Source organism: Medicago truncatula, chromosome 3 (genome assembly GCF_003473485.1).
Source record: "Medicago truncatula cultivar Jemalong A17 chromosome 3, MtrunA17r5.0-ANR, whole genome shotgun sequence".
Taxonomy (NCBI): domain Eukaryota; kingdom Viridiplantae; phylum Streptophyta; class Magnoliopsida; order Fabales; family Fabaceae; genus Medicago; species Medicago truncatula.
The window spans coordinates 54,322,333-54,345,215 of NC_053044.1; the positions used below are offsets into that span (position 1 = coordinate 54,322,333).

The 22,883-nt window shown below is 32.2% G+C and overlaps 1 non-coding gene and 1 pseudogene across 1 annotated transcript; both read right to left on the reverse strand.

Annotated features, from left to right (window-relative positions):
• Positions 1–192: 192 nt before the first annotated feature.
• LOC112420604 (U6 spliceosomal RNA) lies at positions 193–299 on the reverse strand. The gene has a single exon (XR_003010777.1). It is a non-coding gene; the product is annotated as a U6 spliceosomal RNA (small nuclear RNA).
• A 2,180-nt stretch (positions 300–2,479) lies between these two features.
• LOC25490096 (structural maintenance of chromosomes protein 3-like) lies at positions 2,480–20,786 on the reverse strand (annotated as a pseudogene).
• Between the last annotated feature and the right edge of the window lie 2,097 nt (positions 20,787–22,883).

Sequence of the window (22,883 nt, forward strand, 5' to 3'; positions counted from 1 at the left end):
TCTATCTATAACAAACTATGAAGCAAAATACTCCTAAGAGGTGTTGTCGCGGTGTATCGTGTTCGAAACGGTTTCGATACATATAACATTGAATTATGTTATTTTTTAAAATTATTATTGGTGTCGACATGTCTGCGTCTATGTTTCATAGATAACCATGCAACACAATAAACACAACAAAAAAATGTTAAAAGAAGATTGGACCATTTCTCAATTTGTGCGTGTCATCCTTGTGCAAGGGCCATCCATGCCAATCTTCTCTATATCGTTCCAATTTTATCGGATGTTCCCAAAGGGACAAGCCTTGTTGTTTGCCTGTTCTATGACTATACACACACTCAAAACGTGAAATATTTAGGTCATGTGGGACTTAAAGCGAACAAGCAAGCAAACATAATACTCCGTATACAATGCATATATACTTGAAGTTGATGTTCAGAATATCCTTGAATCTTTTGGATGGTGGGAGGGTGAAACTTGCTAGGAGATATCATCAGGCATTCCAAAGGCATTAATCTCTAGGAACTTTCCTGATAATGGAATCATTTGTTGCATGAGTCACAGTACAGATAGATTGTACAGGTAAGAATTCTTTACAACTCAAGTTTATCAAACCTCCTCTAGGTTTATACATTAATAATGACTTTATTTTAATGAATTTACTTGCTGGAGTTTAAAGCGTTCTGCTGTTATTAGAGCTTCAGATGGTTTCCGGCAAAGAGACCCTGCATCTCACACAATTCACATTGTGTCATTTTTAAATAAATAGGAGTTATGTAATTGTTTGTTGTCATGCTGAGTTGTGAATGATTGTGGTGTAAAACAATTTTACATTGATATTGCATATCCTTTAATCTTTCTTTTTTTAATGTTGCACACACAGCCGAATTAGATAGATGATATCTTACCTTCTGATTTGTAATGTTTTGCAGCGACAAGCCCGAATACCGCAACTTTAACCAAGGATTTCTTATTTGCTGGTCCTTCTAGAGATCGAAAAAGGTAAAAAAAAATCCACAATTCTCTAAGTACCTAATATACTTACTTGACCAGTTAATATATATATATATATTAGCCTGTTCGTTACTCATGGATTCTGTTATTGTATTCTTCTAAAGATACGGAACATGAATGACCATTCTGGAGTTATTGAGGTATTCAATTGTCAAGGAGCCGGTTGGTGAAAGTTAAAAAGAAGAATCTTATCCACGATGAGAATCCAGGCACAATCACTGGCATCATTAGCCATTAGGACTAAAGATATCGACTATCGGTTGACGGTTGCAGATGATAAATGGACAGGAGACACCACTTCTTCTTTTGTATAATTGTTTCTTTGTTTATGATACTAATTTGCAGGTAAAGTAGTCTACCTTCCAAATGAAATGATGTTTCCATTCGAATTACCATGAAATCCTGAGAATACGAACTTTTTAGGATAGTCCCTGTCAAATTTTTCCCTACTGGTTTAATCAAAACATGTTCAATTCAGGAGGGGCTGTCAAAGAGTTCAGTTCTGGATTTAAGGGAGTTGCAAATGTTTCCATGAAAGTGTGCTGGTGTGGCCTATTCGGTGCTTATTCATCAGCTTGGCTTGAGTTGATTAATGTTGATTCGGAAGAGGTGGAATTCAGTTACGAGGAAGAATCGGGATCGGGGACTATTGATTTGATTGCCAGAGAAAGAGTTATACTAATGGAACATTCCTATGGATTTATCAAATACATTCCTATGGAAATTTCTATGTAGACCTGTAGCAGGAAATGTTGGTAGTTTCTAGTCCTTCTAATGTATAACTAGAAATAAATGAATGAATATCAACTTTTTCACTATGGCTCATTTCTCTCTGCGTCATACAGAATTTACATGCAAATAAATACTTTTAAATCGTGTGCCAATTTGCTAGTAGGTTCTTAACATATCTGTACCTCTTAGTTGGCTAGCTAATGGAGAGGAGATTTTATCAATATTTATCAAGTCCAAGTATAATCATTTAATTTAAAGGGAATATTTATCACCCAAGTTCAGAATTTAAAGGTGTGTTCACTGTACACGCCTTCGTACGTCAACTTGGATGAACAATGGCTGGAAACCTTGAGCAGTGTGTAATAAATCGACGATGCCATTGGTGTTGCTTGTTGCAACTTGAGCAACAACCACTTGCTTCGCTTCTTTCATATTTGAGAAACACGCTCTCATTATTATAAACCCTAATTTGAAGCTTTATTCAATCTCAGTGAAACAGTTATTGTGATCAAGTGAAGCTTTTAACTTGCGATTTATTTATATCAATGGAACATTTCTATTGATTTATAAATCAAATACTTTAGGTTGGTCATGGAAATTTGATGGGCCTATGTAGACCTGTAGCAGGAAATGTTTGTATTTTCTAGTTCTAATGTATAACTAGAAACAAACGAATGAATATCACAATCTTTTCTATCAACTTTTTCATGACAGCTCATTTCTGTCTCTCGGTCTCATTTCAGCCTCTTACGTTTTTGCAAATGAAACAAAATCAAATCAAATATATATAGAGCGTGAGAGCGCGTGCACACTCACACACAGAGATAGAGAGAGAATGTATCAAATGAGAACTATTTGTTTCAAACGTTGGATAAAATTAAGATATGAGATTAAGAAACTTAAATTAAATAGTCGCGTGACTTGTGATATCTTAGCGCCTCTGTCATTTATCTCTATCAATATGTCTGTATAGTTGCTTCCATTCTTCCAGATTTTCTTCATACCATCATTTATCAGATCCCGCTTTCTTCAACTTCAGATCCATCTATCATATTCCTCTATCGCATGTGTGTGTTGCTCCAACCTTTCAAATAATGCAATTACTCCCATTTTGCCTAGCCCCAAATAAGGGCGGCGAGCATCACCACATCAAAAACATCGTAAAGATAAATATTATTATGATACCTTATTCAGCATTTTTTTGTCTAAGCATGATTAATGAATTTTAGAGCATCATTCTCTGATATAACATTAACACGGCTGGCCCTGTTTTTATGTGTCACTCCATATACCTTATTCAGCATTTTTTTGTCTAAGCATGATTAATGAATTTTAGAGCATCATTCTCTGATATAACATTAACACGGCTGAATGTGTCACTCCATATATCTTGTTGGCAACTTTCACTATCTCTGGACGGAATGTTGTCGTAATAAATTGAGTGTTTCCTTCATCTGCCAGGCGCTGGATCATTTCTATGGAAGTCAAGAATCTCCAAAGGAACAACAGTATATGTAAGGAAATATAGATGTCACTCAGAGTATCACATCCATTAACAAATTTTAAATTTGTCTCATGCATGTATTCTAAACAGAAGTACTAAATGCAATAAAATAACTCATGTTATGAAGTATTTTGTTGGCAATAGCTGAAGGACAGAACAGAATCGGTTAAGTACGGTTCAAAAGCATTTTATATGCATCTTGAATGAAACAAACAAATAAAGTGAATTTCAGATATTCTTATCTTCAGATTCCTTCTTTTTTTTTTTTAAAACTGTAACAAACAAATGAAAACTTCAAAAAGTGATTGTATTTTTTAAAAAGTTAGTTATATTTTAAGATAAAAGCTGTTAACATAAAGTTCTAACAAACAAGCCCTAGTGAAGTGGTAGATGCAGCATGCAGTAAATATAGATGAAGAAAATGCAAGAACAGACATGACAATATAGCATCCAAACTGATAGAATGGATACTTCCAACAGCAGTTCTGTACTCTGTATCTAATGCCGCGTCAATCTCGTCAAATAGATAAAAGGGAGCCGGATCACATTTTTGTATGGAAAATATAAGTGCAAGGGAAACAACAGTTTTTTGGCTCCCCGATAACTGCTTCATGTTCATCGTCTTCCCTTGCTTAGTAAAAGAGGCCTGCAAGGTATAAACATGACTACGAATATCAAGGCTTGTTTTGGGATGTTTTGTCCAGTAAATTTCACCTAATATCTCTAGACATGAATATTAATATATTCACACCGTGCCATTTCTGACTAAAAATAAAGATGCAAAAATAAAGAAGCAAAAATCAAATATACTTGCCTTCACTTTCACTTCAATGTACTTGTCTACTCTCCCCTCTGGATTTGCTTCTCGATGACCACCCTCATCTTGATCATCATCATCATCATGATTACCATCCTGAGGGAAAGGAAACAAAATATAGAAATACCATTTTCATGAGTTACAGTAACAAAATTAAACATCAATTTGCATTTGGAGATTCCTCACAAAATTTGTAAATAAAATAGAAATAAAGCAATGCTCAGCCACCACATAAACAAGAACAAGAAAACAGTTTGATAGGAAAACATAAAAAATTAATGAAGCGAACAATATTGTTGTCGAAAATATTAGAATATTCTTAGTCTTTATTATTAATATTAGTTTTTATTTTATGTTTATATCACTCCTTAATTTGGGGAGTTGACATTATGTATTGCTTCAATAAAAGGAATATTAGCTTCTCAATGGAAGTATATTGATCTCTTTTAGACTGGAATGAGTGGTTGAAGGCCAGACGATACACCTGTGAACTCAAATGAAAATCTTGGGGAAAAAGGAAATATTCTGGTTGATTTTCGGAGATACTAGAGGTTAGCTGGAAAATTAATATACTTGGCACATACTCGTCCCGATGTTGCCTTTCCCGCAAGTGTTGCCGATCATTTTATGTACCCCGGAAAAGGCTACCCGGAAAAGGGTATATTCTTTGAAGAAGAAAAACCACTGATAACAATGTTACTATTTTTACCAATGTAGACTAGACGGAGTTCTGTAAAAGATAGGAAGTCTGCTTTAGGTTATTGTACCTACGTGTAGTAAAACTTGATAAGTTGGAGAAGCGAAAAACAAAGTGTTTGCAAAAAGTAGCACGAAATCTTAGTTTAGAGCAACGATCCACAGGATTTGTGAAGGCCTGTGGATTTATAGAGCCCTAAAGGAACTAAAGATGGTGATAGAATTCCCGTTGAAGTTTTCATGTGATAGCAAGGACACAATAAGTATAGCCCACAATATCGTCCAGCATGACAAAGCATATTGAAATTAATCGTCACTTTATAAGAGAAAAATAGACTTTGAAATTTTATGCCTTCAAATAAAAAAAAAGGCCAACAATTAAGTTAGAGTTTAGCAAGACCAACTTTTAAGCATCTAATAAGGAAATTGGGCATGATGTATATTCATTTTTAGGCCTAAATGCACTTTTGGTCTTCCTATTTTAACCATAATTAACCTGAATTCCCTCATTTCTAAAACCAGGTTTTTGGTCCAACTTTTGGGATGTTTTTGGTCGCCCTCTATTTTTGATGATGTAGCACAAGTCTCCATCACTTCACTAAGCTCCCCCCAACACTTCTTCCTCGATCTTCTTCTCTGGAAGAAGCTTTGAGATCCCATGGTTGTTGAGCCTCAGAAGTTTGATTTCACAAAGGTAGCACAGTTCATGTCGAGATCCTCAACTCAGTTGTGTCGCATCATTGTCACATCATCAAAAATAGTGGGGGGCCAAAAAGTCCCAAAGCTGCATTGATACCTTATTTTTATTATTGATTATATCACTCCTTAATTTGAGAAGTTGACATAATGTATTCCTCCTATATAAGGAGTGCCCTTCTACTGAAATAATAATTCTCTCTTGCTATAATATTTTCCACACATATGCGACATGAAACACGGGTAACAAGCTATAAAGCGTCATCTTTTCCTATCCAATGCAATCACAAAAATTGATGGGAGAATCTAAGACGTTATTTGATAACCACAAACCTTCTTCTTCATCATCATAACCAGATCAGCATTGCCCCCCTTTACAAGCTCAGAGAATACTCTTCGAAAATGGCTAGCAACACCTTTGAAAGTTCGTTCTACTGATTCATCTTTCCGTTGATCAAGCAGTGATATTAGCTCTTTTATAACCTGCAATTATTTAATAGAAAAAAAGTAGAACAATTTAGCAATGTTTCATACAATACAATCACAAATTCAAAAGTTGGCATTGAGTCAGTCCTACACTCAAACCCAATCTTAAAACCAAAAATCACATTAATACTACATTACAGGACATGTAACATCAGAAAATATAAACTCGATAAGAAAAATAACACAAAAATATGTTATTCCAGATGCAGGTAAGTGTTCGAAAATACCGACTTCATGGACACAAAGATGCAACAACTTTCACCGCCAAAATCAATTGTTTGAAAAGCAATATTAAAGTACAGAACCAGCAATACAGGTCATGCAAATTTGGCCACCAAAGACTTCTGTATCTTCGTTAACAATTATAAAGAACTTCCTTAACTGAAATAGCAGTATACCTTCTCTCCAACAACAAGTTCAGCTTGTCTTTTCTGAAGTTCTTCTCGCTGTTCTGTAAAATTTATGTACTGATCGAGTGCTTTCTTGTTGACATGACTAAACTGTTGCAAGTTATCCTTGCACTTGTGTAGCCTTTTTTTCAAATCTTTAATACTCCTATGTTTGTACCTAGCATGGCCAATGATAAATGGAAAAGAGTCAACTAAAATTAGAAGAAAAAAGAAGAAATAAAAAGCACAGAGAAAACAGTTAAATGACACTGGAGTCAAAAGGAATATGCTTTTCAGGAAAATGTGGCTTTGCAGAGAAGTTTGGAGTTTGTAAGAGTACAAGGATTTCTTAGGAAGCACATGCTATAAACTTTGAAGTCAGAATGAAATGCGGCTTTAGAGCTTTATAATTTAACTATCATTTATTTTTTTTCTTCAGAATATCATCCTCTTTTATCATATCCCTCTTAAAAAATAAATCTTCTACACACAAAAAAGTAAGAAAAGTACAAATATGCTGCAAGGAAAGCCTTACATCTCAAAAACATCTGATGTTAATGGGCCCAGTTCCTTTATATTTCTGGTATATTCTTCTACTTTAGCAGAATATGAATTTTTTTTATCCAGCAATTCCTCTAATTCTTTAGCTTCTTCCTGATGTTTTCTCTCATACTCCTCCTCCAAAGTCTGCAGCTAAACAACTTCGTAACTATGGAAAAACAACACATAACAATCAATCAATTTAAAAGAGAAATGCCTTCAATTTATTCATTTCGTCTTTGATCTCTGCAATTTTGTTGGTTCGATTAATTATACGGTCAGAAATACCTGAGGAAGAAAACTTGGTCAAACAAGGAACAACAATTTGAGCTTAGATGTATAGATAAAAGACAACATTGGCTGAAGTTCTCACTTTTATGCTTAGCCGATGCATCATTAACCAATATTTTAGCATCACTAAATTCCTGCCTCTTCAATTCAGCATCAACAACCATAGAGTCAGCATCAACAACCATAGAGTCAGCATCAGCAGATGATATCACAGCCTCCAGGTCTTGTTTTCTTCTCTTGAGATTAGTCCTTAGATTAGTCTCCAGCTCCGTTTTAAGTGCTTTCCCTCTGCAAAATTTGAAGTTAAAATTGTGAAGATAGCCCTTTTCCGTTTATGAACATCAATACAGTTCACTCAATAACCTCAATGCGATCATTCTTGCAAGAAACAAGCTTCTCTTTAAAGGCTTTGATTTCAGGGTTCAATTCTGACATAAGTTTTTTTTCTTCTGGCGTTAAATGATCAACGAGGTCTGTGCCCATCTCATCTTTTTTCCTATCAATGCTAGCCTTAAGCTGTTCAATATGATTCTGGACATCAACAAGTGATTTATCCTACAAGCAATTATGGAAAAGATAAAAAGCAATTAGCAGTGACCAGTCTCACAAGTAACTCAATAGAAAGGAAGCTCATGAGTGATTATTGAGTATAATCTGAGAAATTCAATGACACCTTCTTTGCAAGTGCTTTTGAAAATGATTGCTTATCTTTGTTAAAATTAGCAATGTCCTGCTTAAGGTCTTCTATCTGTGATTTGTTATGAGCACATTGACCATCGACCTTTTGCCTCTCAGCAAACAAGTTCATTAATCTTTTGGTCTATCTGTGAGACCAGCTCAGTGAAAACAAAACCATAGGGGAAAATGGATTTACAACAAGGAATGGCATAGGCATTAGAGAATGAATCTCGAAACTAATGAATATGTGGTATTTCATGTTATCACGTCAAAGACAAATCAAACACTGCTTAAAAAAAATTAGTACAAGACAAAACAATGAATAATGTAAAAGGAAAATCAATCATCATCAATGAATGAACTAAGTGTAGAAAACCATATAATGGAGTCGAAAGCAAACACCAAATATGTGTGAAGGCTTATTAAACCAAGGAAGTGCAGTAACAAGCAAGTTCTGCCCAACTTCACATGTGATAAAATCACAGGTAGAACTCTTATTTAATTCAGCTCAGCTTGCCACATTTCTAATAAAGCAATTTCATCAAGCAAATGCACCTTAATGAATCAAAAAACTTTGATTTAAGACAGCCCCATGAATATGTCCAAGATACCAGAAAAGTAAATGTCAAACCATAACTAAATCACTATTTCTAAAAGTTGCAGGTAATCACAGAAAATTACAGACAGACATATCATCTCCCTTTATAGATGTGAAAAAAATGTGTTATAACATAAACGGAAAAATTAGAAATAAAAAATAAATATGACCGTTGGGACACATTACCAAATACCATCTCACTCTTAAAGCTATTCTTTTCAAACTTGCGATGGTAATCAAGGTCATCCGGATTTACTTTGTTTTCTCAGTTTCCTTATATGTCTTTTATATAGAGTACTGTTTATTAACTAACATTAAAGGATATCATGTATCTTAAGTTTAACTTGCTCCAATTCTCCCTCTTTAATGTGAAATATACTGTCAGTACTCTTGTTAACGATATTCATAAACTTCAATATTGATTGCCTGTGATCAAAAAATCCTCCGGTCATAGTACCACTATTGCTTACTTGATCACCTGTAAAGAAACAGACTACAATTTGTCAAAACAAAACAATTGATCATCCACACTATGTAGACACATGCAAAGAGCTAGGCGAACCTTCCAGTGTTATGCAGTTCAAACCATTTGTACGGGCTACCTTTGAAGCCACATCCAGATCCTCGCAGATAACTGTTCCAGCAAATACCTAATAGAAATAATATCATAATTGATGTTAAGGAACATATATTGCAACTACATGACTAAGAGGATGACATCACTGATTAGACAAAGTAATATTCAGGTTTAAAGTGCTCTCTTGGGTGTAGAGTGCTACTATGACTCAAACTTTGACACTCTAATTAATAATGGCTTAGATATGTTTCTCATCCCCCAAAATATACTAAGTAATGTTTTTAGTCCCCCGAAATAGTGTTTTGAATCTGTTTTATTTCTAATTGCTAAGAATTATTTGTTTATAAATATGCATCATCTATAATAAGATCATTTTTTTCTCTGCCGCCATACCCACTTTTGGACTACTGGGAAAAATCTAAATCCCACATTGAAAAGAGATAAGGCCTAAAAGAATTTATAAAAAGTGGCGCCCCGCACATTATAAGCCAGTTTTGTAAGGTTAAGTTATGTCCGGTATAAAAACCGAAGATAGTGTTTGGGCATGAGAAGGTGTATTAGAAAGAAGAAAAAAAACTAAGTTCTACATTGGAATGACTTAGACCCAATATAAAAACCTAAGATGGACAAACCAGCTTACGAGAAAGAGAATTTATATTCATGTTTTAAAATAATTAAATGAAACTTACAAAACTACCTCTTATTTTAAGCTGGTTTAGATTAGTAAAAAAATGTTTTCTTGTCCAAAACTATATCTTCTAATTTTGAAGTCGGTGTAATTATTTAAACAAGATATGCATTTCACTAAAAGAATAGAGTTCCCAAACAATCAAGAGGAAGAAAATCGGCAACAATCATGAGTTCTTAGGATCTCACAAAATCCTTGGGATTCAATTAAATAATTCTATTAATACCAACAATCTAAATAACAAAAGGAGCCTAAAGGGTACTTATAATCCAAGGATGATAAGCACCCAAGCTCCTGCCAAACCTTCCCTTAAAAATCAGTTGTCAGGGGGAAAGAACCAAACTAAACTACCCTCGAGCATCCAATACTACACGATGCGCCAATTTTAATATGCTACGATGAAACCAGATAAACCATTTTAGAATTAAGCTAATTTTAACATATTACCCGAAGATACCATGCATGTACCCATATGTAAATAAGAAACAGCACTTGAGTATAAACTAACCTTTCTGAATGCTGGAGTATAGTCATCTTTAAAATTCAATTTTTGTATAAGTGGTATGACATCAGATCTCTGTGGATAAGTGACGTCGGGAGCACGTACTCTGTTAAGTGGAATAATGTAACACGTCCACCATTTTCTTGATTAAGATGTTTAATTATCTCAGTTGACTTGTCATCATTTTCAACAACCACATGAAATAAGCTGTTAAAAGTAATTTGTTAAATTAAGAAATCAAGCCAAATATGAAAAATTATAAAAAAAAACCAATAGAAGATTCAGTTAAGAACAAATTTTAAAGTTGATTAAAAGAAAACTGCATGCTATGGATGTGCCGAATCTACACCCCATTCCCATATCCAAAACAAAATACACTTACAAATGTGACACATTTATGCAAACAATTACAAGGGAGACCTGATTCCTGCAGTCATTTCAACTGCGGCGAAAAACTTTTCATCACAGTTCAGCAACTCAATAATTGGACCATGAACACCAGAAATGTTGTGACTTTTGCAGATCTTCCGAACTGAATTCAACCCTCTTCTAATTCCCTGCACATAATCGAAAGATACTTGTAATGGAATGAAAAAGTTGAGAGTATTCCTAAATATTAGAATGACATTAATTTACATCTATGATCAAGTGTTGTGTTATTTCGGACAGGGTATCCACAAATCATTAAAACTATATACAATAAACACGCATAGAGTACCTCACATGTAGTGAGAGGGGAAATGCCTTGGAAATACCACAAGGGATCTAACATTTTATGCAATGGAAATACAACGTTAAAAGAAGTTTTTAAGATAGTTTACTCACACCAGGAATTGCACGTTGAAGATTCTTTTCGGCCTTTTCAAGTTCTACTTTCCCTTTATCAGTTATAGCCGTAAGTTCATTCTCTTGAGTCCATAAGGACCTATAATATAACAAAACAAAATTGTAAGAAATATCTCATATACTATGAAAGGTAAGAAATATCTAACTTTCTTCAATTTAATGATTTTTTTCATCCAGAAAAAACATTTATACACAAAAAAAAAAAAGACAAGATATACGAACTTCCTCTCTTCATGAAGCTCATCTCTCTTTACTTTATAATCATTAGAGCATTTGCGTAACATGGCAGTGTGAGATTCCAAAGTAGTAAGGTTTGTTCTACGGCTCTTGATATTCTCATCACGGCCATGGATTTCATTATTAAGCCGTGCAATTTCTTCCACCAGATTTTTCTCCTGTGGCCCAAAACGAAAATCAAAACAAAAAAAAAAAGAAGCAAAGTTTTTGTAACAGCACAAGACAATTTAGTAAGGGGTAATGATCAGTATTACAAAACACTGATAGCGGAGCATAGCGGCCAACCCCAAAAACGCTATAAAATGATAGTGGAAAGCGGCATGGTCGTTATTTTTACATTTTTATACAATTTATATCATTTATACAATCTAATTATATGTAAATAAAAACTTGATAACTAGTTGTGGTGGTGGCACTATTTTGGTGTTTCAAAATTGCATAATTCCAATAAAGTCCCAACAAAAAGTCTTAATGCTTAAATCTTAAAGGGATTTTTTGGAATTTTTTATCTTATTCTGAGGTGTGAAGCTATCTCAGTGAAACTTCCGTTATTTGGACACGGCCACAACGCCTGTAAAAGCCAGGGGCCGCTCTGCTATAGCACTATAGCACATTATTGACTACACTAAGTTAAAGGGGTACATGGAACTACTTTTACTCTGACACTGCCAATTTGGAAACGTGCAGGGTTTTACTTAGAAATGTTGAGTGAGGAAAATGCCTCTATTTTATACCCAAAACAGCGCTAGTTTTAGTTAAGTGCCAATGGAATTTATTTAATGTTCACATCAAGGATTAATACTCAAAGTTCCACTACCTTCATAAAATACTCGGTCACCACAATTTAATATATCAATCTTAACAATATAAATATCAAATGGCTTATCAGCTAATAAGAATTATGAACATAATATAAGATTTAGGAAGTGGGAAAAAATAAAAAATATATCTACATAATCCAATTCTTAATAACTAAATCTACATAAAAACTCCCATTTAGAAGTTAGAGATTACTTTTATTAATATGCTTCTAATCTTGGTAACAAATTTCAAGTGTCTGGCAGAGTGCTGAAAAGCCTGCTAGAAGAAATTGGTAGTAGTTTAGGAGGGCAGAACATGATAATCAAAGGCAAAAGTTAGCTGGCTTCTTATTTTTGTTTCTTAAACAATAATAAACATAAAACTTTATGAAAAAACTCAATTGGATTTCATTGAAGCATATATTCCCCAGAGACCCCTTAGTGGATAAAGCTGGGTTGTTGTTGTATATATTCCCCAAGAATAATAAGAAGGGTGTAATTAATGTGTATTATGTATGAATACATTCAATATTGAAGTTTCATATTCCAATTTCCAATGCAAATTGGAATAAATGGAGTAATAAATGTATCCAGAAATTTGTTGAGAATCTTATATTTAAGGAGGAGCAAATGTTCATAAAGGGTCTTATAATTAAGGATAGGGGGAGTAATAGAAATCCATTATGCAGAATTATGTGTATATAATGGATCTCAAAGATGCGATTTCTGTTTATTGAGCTAAAATTAATAGAAAACAAATTAACAGCCTGATGAAAAGCTGATAACTTCGCGTGTCAAAGAAAAAACAGTATTTTGTCCACAATTCAGAATAACGTATGCCATTAAATGAACACTTGCCTGCATTACGCTTGAAGAGAGCACCGGTTCACGATCATCAATCTCCTTTTGAAGCCATTTATCACGAGCAGCTTTACTCGAAAATTGTGTTGCACGCCCTTGCTTTTGATAAAGTATACTGAGTTTCTTCTCACACTCCATGATTCTAACAATTCATAATTTTGTAAGAAATAAGATTCGAATAAAAAACTGTACAAATATGTGAAAGATAGATGATATTTCTCTATCATATAACCAAACTACTTTAATGTTATGAGACACACACACACATATGATATATATATATATATATATATATATATATATATATATATATATATATATAGAGAGAGAGAGAGAGAGAGAGAGAGAGAGAGAGAGCAGCAGCAGCAGCAAAGAAAACGGGTTAAAATACATTATACAACTACAACATACCGCTTGGTAATGTCTTTTTCTTCCTGAACTTGACCATCATATAAAGGAATGATTTTGTCTAGTTCATCCATTGAGACTTTAATTTCATTCTCAAGCATCTCCGGTTGTTTTGTGGCATCTTCCTGAAACCATTTAGGTAAAAGATAAATCATGAACAGAACCACCCCATTCAAAAGAACTCATAACATGATATCACCATTAGAATAATACTTTGGCATGGGTATTTCCAGATGTCTTCGCTTGTAAGTCTTTAAGATCAAGCTCGAGCACAGTGTGCTTCTGTAATGCTTTTGTTTGAAGATTTTCACTAACTTCTTTTTCTTTGATAAAGTTTTGATGTTCCTTTGTCATGCGACTTTGCTGATATTTCGGAAACCTTGGTCCGATACTCTTCTATCTAAAACAAGGAGTCAAGAATATACCTTCATGCATCAGAAATGCAATATAGTAAAACCAGAATTAAAAATATCTAGAAGACTAGAAAAATATAAACTTGACATGTTAATTTTTAATTGATCTATAAAGATCAACAACAAAAATTAAGTGTACAGTTATAAACTGCAAATAATTGCATTGAAAGTGGACGGGGATGAAACTGAGATGAGACATTTGCAGGAGAGAAAGGGAGGAGTGAAAGACTAGCCAATTGCCAGAAGACTAAGAAGTGGAAGATTTGGGTATGAATGAGGTGGAAGACTTACCCTAAAACTTGCTCTGAGAAACAGATGTTTTTATTAATCTGGCCTCTCTCTAAAACATTACAAATTTAGAGATGTAAGCTAAGTTGGAAGGTCGTTAATTTGCTACTACTATAATGTCAAGTGTATTTTACTCTCTACATGATCTAGCTCAAGTGTTGTCAAAATACCAGCCACCGTGAATTGCAGCGGCGGATTTTTTGACATCCACTATGGAAAATTAGTGAAGGACAGTCGCGCCATGGCGCTTTTATAGCAGAGAAGGCATCTTAAAGTGCCAGATTTTTGGCAGAGGGCCATGGTCCGCCACTTCTAATTGATAACATTGTTTGGCTTTACTTTTACTAAGGCGTTACATTCCTCCCCCTTTCAAGCAAATTGATGACAGACCAGTATACATCACAAGTCCTCGGAAAGTGTATGTCGAAGAAAAAAAAAGGAGTTATTGGCGACAGTTATGTGCATAAATGACAGTTGTTTTCAATTTTGTCAATCGCAGAAGTCAGAACATAGCAGATTGTTAAAATTCTGCTACACAATAGCGCTATAGCGCCACTATAGAAACTATTTGGCAACAGTTTGTACTAAATTGGGCAGCTATTTTTATTAGAAAGATAGGTTAGGAGGACAGTTATGTGTGTTTTATTTCTGTTAAAGACTCCCACATCTGATAAAAGATGGCCTTAACATGTGTTTATAAGTGGGGGCAATCCTCACCTCACAAAACGGTTTTGTGGGGTTGTGTAAGACCCACGATTTCTAAGAATTTCTATATGTATGGGTGGCAGTTATTCTATTTCTAGTTTAGTCCAGAACAGTTATCATGAAAACCATCCCACTTGTTTGTGCAATCTAAAAGTCTGCTGGAGGAATGTCAAGTACTAAGGATCTTCCAATCTGTCTATTTAACTACACCCAAGTAAAACCAAAAATGAGGTCTTCATAAGAACTATATAACCAATTTCTTCGTATCTAAGCATTGGTTTTGAATCATGCATCAAGAATTAACAAAATGAACATATCATCACAAAAATGATGTCATTCAAATAATTACAAATGTAGAAACATTTTAATGTAAATAACCTTTGCAAGGTTTTGCTTAGCATCTTGAACTTCTTTGTCCAATATGGCATATTCCAATGATTTTCTCTGCTTCTCAAGATCATGATATTTTCCAAGTTCCTCTTTCTCCTCATCTAGTTCCTTCAACCTCTCATCTAAATTCTGTACAACTTGGTCAATATGCTTTCTTTTCTTATCTGTCTCACAGTAAAATACATTACAATATCAACATCTATAACAAGAAATAACATACAAAATGAGAAATCTTAAAAATAAAGAGTAGGAAATACTTGCCTGTATTCTGAATTATTTTGAAACTTTCACGACGCCTCTCCTCGTAAGTTCTAGTACCGCCTATTTCCTTCAGTAAATCCAATCGTTCGGAGTTTTTCATCAAGGTTAGGGCTGCTATCTAGGGAAAGAGCAAGAAATGAGCAAGTTTAGTAACTACTTCAAAGTTTATCAACAACATAAAAAATTTAAAATCCAAATCATAGCACCATCAGCATGCACCAATACCTTTCCTTGTTGTACCACATAATATGGATTTGAGCGAGAGAACCCAGCACTTTCCAGTAAACTCATCACTTCAGTTTTCCTGCAAATTATTTATCATCTTTCTTTAAGACATAGCTAAATAAAATACTCAAATAACTAGTGAGCATAGGATAAAATGTCAAATCCAAAGGTTTTGTATGCTCTATGTCTTATGTACCGTTTGGCCCGGCTTTTTTCCACCTTCTTTACGTTTTTAAGGAGAAGTTAGGTCAAACACAATATCAATAAAGTACCTTCGAAAAAAGTACTTTTTTTAGAATGCATAAAATTGAATGAAATGAGCTTTAACCAAAAGTTGTTGAATGCTACTTCAAAAAACTATTTCTCCCTAATTTATTTCACAAGCACCTCTCTTCAACTCACGCTGGCAACCTTTTCTTTTATTTTTTCAATATATTTTTTTCTTCCATTTTATTTTATATTATTTTTTGAACCGATCCATTTAATTTTTTTTTAATGACGGTCCATTTAAGTTTATTATCTATTTTTTAAGGAATTTTATTATCTTTTTATCACTTATATATTAATTTCAATATCTTTTGATTATCACAATCTCGCAAATATTTTTATTCACGCTGTCAATGAATGACACCGAATATTTTTATTCCCTTTCTTCAACCTCGGAAATATATACACGCACATTAGCGTTTAGAGTAATATTTTATGTTCGTCTGTTTGTTTACTTTGTTATGCTAATGCGTATAATTTTTTTTACTGTTGCGTAATGCGTATAATTATTTTTATAAAATTTTGATTTTAATTAAAAGCACAAGTGTAGTTGCCTAAAAAAGATTATACTTATATATATTTTACACATTTGTATTGTAAGAAACTATGCATATCTTTTTCTTATTAAAAAAACGAAACATATATTTTCCAATAACACCAGCAATGTAACAAATATAATATTATATAATATAAATTCTTATCTTTTTGACTGACACTAAAGATATGGTATTCTTATAACAAAATTTGTTATAGAGTATAATTGGAAAAGAAAAAACCACTTATTCTCATTATATATACACACACATATACATATTATAGATGTTATCTCTGAATATATGATTGAGCGTGACGAAGAAAGCAATATAAATGAAGAAATCAGTTCATATAATCCAAGAAGAGTACAAGATGGAGGCTACATGAATAAATTTAGAAATTAAATAGGAGTTGCGTTGATGGAGAGTAGAAATGTTTGAGTTTGTGATGATTTATGGTTTTTTTTTTAAAAAAATAATTATTGTTTTTAATTTTCCAAGCTACTTTGATATTATTTATGTTATTATTTGATCCTCCTTAAATTATTTCTCCTATTCAAATATTTAACAAGTCATTTATATGATGATACAAATTTGTATTCATGTTACACAAAATAAACGTCATTGAGTAAATATAGTATTTGTAAAAATATATCTTTTATATTTTAAACATTTCTTCCCTTCAAAAAATATTTTAGACATTTTTTTATTTATTATGTTAATTCATAATGAATTCAAAATTTTTTTTATTTATAGACAATGCATAAATATATGCAAGGTCCCGAGTTCGAACCCCAGACACAACAAAAAAATAATAAATTTAAATTTTTGTACAATATTTTGTTAAACAGCTTTTAACTTAAAAATAACTTTATAACTGAAAAAAAAAAAAAAAAAAAAACCAAACAGCTTTAACTTTTTTCTTAAAAGATTTTATTTTAACTTTGTTTTAGAGTAGCTTTTAGACCAAAAAAAAAACCTGATCAAACGGTACATTAATCTATTATACTCACGTTATGTGTTTTCCCATCTACAAAATATTCATCCTTTTTCAAACTAATTGTCCTGCGTAAGTGCACTTCCTCCTTGTCAACCTATTCACCAACAAAATGTACATGTGCAAATTTTGCAAATAAGTTCCCACTCAGATCCTTTAAATAATAAACAAACTACTGCTGAATGAAGAAACTAGGAAAAAACAAACTGAAATAAATTAGGCAACATATTTTAAATAGGGAAATGTTGTTCATCGCGAAAGATTGTATCCCAAAGCATCACGACAGTAACATGGCCCATTTATAAGTAATTAATTCTACAACACTGACTCCCCATGAATGGTTAGTGGGGGCTTTTTAATAGCTTCTCTCTTTTCGGGATAAATTCGCTGGATATTTCTTCGCTATACATTGCATTGTCCTTTTAAATATTCAAAACAGAATGAGAAATAAAAGAAAAACTAAACTCTGCAAACATGGCAACAGTTCTAAACACAGTAGCTAACAGGGTGAAATGTAAAAAGAAGTACATCAACAAGCATCGACCGAATTTTTTTGCAGACAACTTAGATAAAAAAGGAAAATTAGAGTGGTATTGTATTTCACAACAAGAAAAGAAAATAACATTTCTTTTTTCCCAAGCCTAAAACAAAACGTACATAAGTGATCTTTTTTAGTATAATGTAATTAATTGAAGCAAAGGAACTTATAAAAGTGGAAAATCATCTTCCTTTTATATTAATAGAAATGTTATGAAATTGTTGTTTTCAAAATATTACCGGTATACGATTGTCTGAATTATCAAACACAATCTCCACAAACGCGGATAAAACCTGGTGTCCAGGCGCCCCCAGCTTCCTATAAAGAGAAAAATTCATTTAAGATTTATCAAATTCTACTATTATTGATTTCTCCTGGATAGGAATCAGAAATATAAATGTATAAAAGGAAGTATGAATTGTGCCATACATGGAGTAGTGCATGCTTATCCTCACTGCCTAGGTTCTGAAAGAGATCACTCAACACAAAACGAATGGCTGGAAACAAAAGAAAAGGGGGAAACTTGTCAAATTCAAGGTGAGCAGTTTAGTTTCCGTTACGGATTTCACTTGTGTACCATTAAGGTACCAATGGTATATACCATTGGCCAATTAGAGTGTGCCACTTACCAATGTTACTTTATAAATGCATTATTTGATATATTTTATTTAAAGGGTGTAGCTACTGCTCAAAGAGCAAAAGCAGATCAAGTAATAAGTACAGTGGCACAGGAAATGGCAATTTTCTTACCATAGAAAAAATTAGTTTGACAGATCCATTAGCACCAACTGCAAAAAAGAAAAAAAATAATGAGCAAGTAGATACTATTGATGTTCCTAAGAAATACAATCATGGCGCATTAATTTGACCTAAACTGGAAAAATGCAAAATGACTTTATGGAAACAACTTCACATTAAATTAGATGGAATAAACAAAAGGAAGAATCTTCAGAGTATAAAGTGGTGATGAAAATGAAGAGAATGTTGTGAACAAAGAATGTACTTCCCAAATAGGATAATTTTCGCTAAATCCCCTCGCAAAATAGTTTAACTAGTAAATCTTATTTTATTTAAACCTACTCTCCAACTCATCTTCCAAATAGGACTCCTGTTATTCTAAAGTGAAGTCTTTCATTTCGCATTGTATTTTCCAAAAATCTATGATGTACACAGACGAAACTTGACTAGATTCATTTCACATTGTATCAACTTCATACTTTATTGAGCTGTAGTGCCATTGACATGTCATGAATGAAATGCCTACAACGTGCATTTAAAGGATTATGCTAAATCAATATATGGAATCATCTAAAAGCTTTTCAATGAAATTATTACCAACACAATTAACTTTAGACTGAAATCCTCCGTGTCAAATTTCTCTCGGTAACTCTTGAAACCTTCGATCACAACCTTAAAAATACAGAAAAATAATTTAACCAAATGTTATATTATAGGAGAAGTAAATGCAAATGAAAAATTAAATTAAATAAATAAATGTATCAAAGAATAGTTACCTTCTTAATGTGGTTTTTTCTACATTACCCTCTCTTGTTTAGAGGGTATTTACCCTTTCAAGATATCAACCAATCAAAATATAATATACAAATGTAACATTAAATGTCAAATAAATGAGTCAATTTTTCTATTAAAAAAAAATCAATTTTAATAAGGTAACTTTTAATTTTTATTTAATTATATTTAGGTATACAATCATAATTAATTTACACTATAGGGTTTGTAACATCTAAAATTTCACATCAAATTCAATCCATCATGGTTGTGTTTGGTAACACGAATAAGCTAGCTTATAGCTTATTGGACTAGCTTATAAGCTTGTTTTGATATAATAATATGTGTTTGATAAAATGCTTTTTTCACTAGCTTATAGCGTTTTTTGAGCTTATAGCCGGTAGTTTTTATATTTTCTTCCAATTTTAACCCTATTAATTTAATTTAATTATTTTTTAATAAAACAACATGTCCATGGCTTAAAAATAACGGCCAAGTTTATAGCTTATTTTTTAATAAAACAACTGCCATGTTTTCTCCTTTGAAAAAAAACTGTCATGCTTTATTTTATTTTTTAATGAACACTTTATATATATTTCTTAAAAGAAATGCTTTATATTTAACTATAACTAGCCTACGGTACGTTGTAAAATTTTATATATTCTTGCTTGCATTTTTTCCATCTTCCTCTTATTTTTGGGATTCATAAAAGTAGAGATCAATGAGCTTTTGCCCTCTTTTGTACAACAAAAAAAGCAGAGATCATAATTGTCGGTGAAATTTTATTGGAGACTAAAACCAAAAGTTTGAATATTTATAAGGATCCAAAACATAGTTAACCATAAATTAAAATATTAAGAAAATAAATACATTAGAAAAAATCTCTCTCTCTCTCTCTCTCTCTCTATATATATATATATATATATATATATATATATATATATATATATATATATATATAAACATGTCCTTTTATGTCATTTTATACTTATTAGTCATTTCAACAACTAATTTTACCAAACACTTCAATTTTAATAAATGATTTTTCAGCTATAAGCTATCAGTAAGACATCAGTTATAAGCTAGTTTTTCAGCTTTCAGCTAGCTTATAGCTTATTTTTACCAAACACAACCCACATACGTTCATAAATTTTGTTCCATTCCAAAACCTAGAACACACACAACGTGAAATTTCTTCTTCATTCTTTTTCTCATCTTGATTGTTCAATTCTCTCGTTCCAGAATTGTCGTCGTTTCCAATTATCGTGAGAATCGTTGTTGTCCATTTGATTCCAGACATTGTGAGAACCAGTGTTGTTTCCAAACGCTATAACCACGAATTGCTCACGAATTAACGCTCACCTTATGAAATTCATGTTCGTATTAGCATTATTTATTATTTATTTATTTCACTTTGTCTTCTCTTCCATAGCTTTAACCGACCTCACACTGTGTTCACAATCTCAACAAATGTTCATTTCGACAACACAAAATTCACTAGGAACTGAAACAACATGACAACACAATATAATGATTTGAATAAAACAAATTCCAAAAGTAAATTTAATAATTAATATTGTACCAAAAATAAAATTAATAATCAACGCATTGAAGATCCATTTATCTTAATCAAACGCAAAATATGGTGATAAAATACAATTTTATATAATCTCAAACAAACTCAAAACCCAAATAAAAATGGAAGCATCATTGGAATTCATGTCAAAGTTGAAAGTCACCAATGTCGCATTATAAGTGTAAAACGGTTGCAATCAAGTCACGATAGTAGTGAGAAAGAAACGAAAATGAAAAATCAAATCAAAAAGAAAAATCAAGACATGATACCTGATGTGATTATGGAAACAACACTGATTCTCACAATGTCTGGAATCAAAAGGACGACAACGATTCTCAAGATAATAGGAAACGACGGCAATTCTCGAACGAGAGAATTGAACAATCAAGATGAGAAGAAGAATGAAGAAGAAATTGCACGTTATGTGTGTTCTAGGTTTTGGAATGGAACAAAATTTATGAACGTATGTGGGGTGTGTTTCGTAAAAATAAGTTATAAGCTAGTTGAAAAACAAGCTTATAGTTGATGTCTTATAACTGATAGCTTATAGCTGAAAAGATGGTTTATTAAAATTAAAGTGTTTGGTAAAATTAGATGTTGAAGTGACTGATAAGTATAAAATGACATGTTTATATATATATATATATATAATAGACATTTTTTCTAATGTATTTATTTTTTAATATTTTAATTTATGGTTAACTATGTTCTGGATCCTTGTAAATATTTAAACTTTTGGGTTTAGTCTCCAATAAAATTTCACCGACAATTTTGATCTCTGCTTTTTTTTTTTGTACAAAAGAGGGCAAAAGCACATTGATCTCTACTTTTATGAATCCCAAAAATAAGAGGAAGGTGGAAAAAAATGCAAGCAAGAATATATAAATTTTTACAACGTACCGTAGGCTAGTTATAGTTAAATATAAAGCATTTATTTTAAGAAATATTATAAAGCGTTCATTAAAAAATAAAATAAATCATGATAGTTTTTTTTTAAAGGAGAAAACGTGGCACTTGTTTTATTAAAAAATAAGCTATGAACTTAGCCGTTATTTTTTAAGCCATGAACATGTTGTTTTATTAAAAAATAATTAAATTAAATTAATAGGGTTTAAATTGGAAGAAAATATATAAAACTATCAGCTATAAGCTCAAAAGCTACTTGAAATAGCTTCTCAAAAAACGCTATAAGATAGTGAAAAAAGTTTTTTTTATCAAACACATCTTATTATATAAAAACAAGGTTATAAGCTAGTCCAACAAGCTATAAGCTAACTTATTCGTGTTACCAAACACAGTCATGATGGGTTGAATTTGATGTGAAATTTTAATTGTTACAAGCCATATAGTGTAAATTAATTAAGATTGCATACATAAATATAATTAAATAAAAATTAAAAGTTACCTTATTAAAATTGATTTTTTTATAGAAAAATTGACTCATTTATTTGACATTTAATGTTACATTTGTATATTACATTTTAATTGGTTGATATCTTGAAAGGGTAAATACCTTCTAAACAAGAGAGGATAATCTAGACCTTACATCGTAATATTCATGTTGAAACTATCATTAACTCAACCTACAAGATTATATAAGAAACACAATCCAAAATGTAACATCTTCTCGAAAAACAACAGCGGTGTGTATGTGAAGACAAACAATATAACGGCAGAACTCACACTAAAATTCAAAAATAAATTCCTTCATGATATATGTATATAGCATTACGGCAATCAACAATCATGTAGCACCAACACCTTTGATTAAAGATTGTCCACACCGGCATATGATTAAATTCCATTAATTCATCTTTTTAA